Source organism: Priapulus caudatus, unplaced genomic scaffold, assembly GCF_000485595.1.
Source record: "Priapulus caudatus unplaced genomic scaffold, Priapulus_caudatus-5.0.1 Scaffold24, whole genome shotgun sequence".
NCBI lineage: Eukaryota > Metazoa > Priapulida > Priapulimorpha > Priapulimorphida > Priapulidae > Priapulus > Priapulus caudatus.
In genome coordinates, this window is record NW_014577085.1 from 651,494 (window position 1) to 653,993 (window position 2,500).

Below are 2,500 nucleotides of genomic sequence, written 5' to 3' on the forward strand. Positions count from 1 at the left end.
AGACAGAGTGATATAGAGAGAGAGAGAGAGAGAGAGAGAGAGAGAGAGAGAGAGAGAGAGAGAGAGAGAGAGAGAGAGAGAGAGAGAGCCATCGAGGGCATTGTACACGTGCACGAGTAAGACCGCTACGTTTCCGCGTCTCTAGATCTATCAATCACTTTGCCGTAGGCGTACGCAGGCTGTAACATACGTCGAGCCGATTGTAGCGCGTTAAGTGTTATAACGACGCAGGTAAGGTGCCTGAACCTTACACACGAACACCTGCACGCAATTAGCTTCTATATAGATGCTGCGCGGCGATGTACGACAGATTATAACACAGACTTTCCACAGATTATAACGTTTTTCAACAATTTACAACTATTGTTTATGTTTTGTTCCGACCCTCAGCGAAAACGTTTTCACGCTAAAGCGGAATGAGAAGACGACCGGTCGATATAAAGCGCAGGGAACTGGGAGCTCTCAAACATTTAATAAGCCTACATAAAAATACTATCGGTGTCGTTGACAGCTTTTAAGAGCGCTGCAACTATAATCCACGGAGACGAACTATTATGCAAATTGCATCTACATGCATAGAATACGACTGAAATGAAGAAAGGTATATACGAACATATAACAACAAAATGTAATAATGTAGGTACAGAATTAACTAAACGAAGTAAAACATCGTCGCAGTGATAATTAATCACGGTTAGGCACAAATGAAGACGACGTCCGATTAACAGCTAAATATCTCGCATTGGCATGATGAGAGACGTTACGTAACCAGTGTAACAGAATCCATCATTCATGTATACATCGACATGAGATGCCAGACTCAATAAATAACCAATGTCTGACAACACACACACACACACACACACACACAAACGCACACTGCTTTGATAAGCACTGCACAGGTTCACGTTTATAGACCGACCGACCGACCATACATAGCTAAGATGTTCTTGCGCATGTACAGCCGGCTATAGGCAGCAAGAGAGCCAGCTAGGGAGTCAGCCGACAGCATCTTACTCGCAGGGCTACTAAATGCCCGTGCGCACACGATGAGAGAGTGAGAAAGATCGAGAGAGCATCGCTGATCATCTATAAAATGGGGGGGGGGTTGGTTGCGTGTGTACGCACGAGGTAGAGTCCCTTAACATACAGACGCACGCACGCGCGCGCACGCACGCACGCACGCACGCACGCGCGCGCGCGCGCGCGCGCGCACACACACACACACACACACACACACACACACACACACACACACTCTAGCACGGGGATTCTAGCTGTAGCGCGCGTTACACGGGGTAAAGAGCCGATGGCGTCTGAGCATTTGCCAGCTTCTGTTTCCCAACATAACGCTCTGCCTAGAATACGGCTTCCGTCTCTTCCTCCCTACATCGAATAGCTTACCACGCTTAAAACTCCTCACGGAAATTTCGACGATTATCCGGACACCGAAAACGTCAACTGCTCAATAATGTACAAATAGTTATATCTGCTTATAGCCCGTAGTTGACATGCAAGGTGAGGCGAACAGAGCGACACCGTTATCCATCTATACTCGCAAATGTAACATGACAACGGCAATTCTAGCAAGAGAACAGATGTTACAGCAGCAGATATTTCTATTCGAAACGGAAGTGCCAACTTCGCTACATGGTACGTTGTACCATTCATTTGTCAGTGTAGCTCTAACAGAAAATCGTTAAACGCCATCAATAAAAAATTTCATTATGCTCCATTAGAGTTGGTCAGATCTTATTACGTACATACGTGCCCCTAACTGACCCTACCTAGAACCAGACTGCGTTGTTATTGAGTGGAATATATATACATACCGTTCACCCAACAACGCAGACACATATACAGCAAGATGTATCGTGCCAGCAAATCTGCCAGAAAACATGCCAACCATTTACTTTTGTACCAAATAATTTTCACATAAACATTAACAGAAGCGAACCAGTTCCATCGCAATATGTAGGCCCTATATGATTCGCTCATGATATTAAGTAATAAACCCACTATATATAACACCTGTAAAATGCATGGAAGCACAATACACCATTTAACAAATCTGAGACCATAAAGTAATATTGCACTGCCAATACACATAATAGCAAATAAATAATATGGAATGAGCAAACCGTCATTTGCTTCTTACTGTATATGCATTTCATACCGACACACACATCACGAAAAACGTACAGACACTAATAAATACGCACCTGACTACACACAAGTGTGTCAAATGCTCGATAAATATCCCGGATTAGATATACTAATTAATGTACGGCCCCGTTTCTACACCAGGCTCCGTCTCACGTTCGCTCTACGTCGCTGGAGGTAATAAAGGCGGTTCCCAGCACCCGATATTTAATACGAAGAATCATTTCCCTTCCCGGTGGAAGACGGGCCACACAAGCACACGTTCGACCTCTCTGTTGTCCATACATCTTTGGCGCGTAGGTAAAACAACGAGTCAAACAGTCAAACACAGCACAAA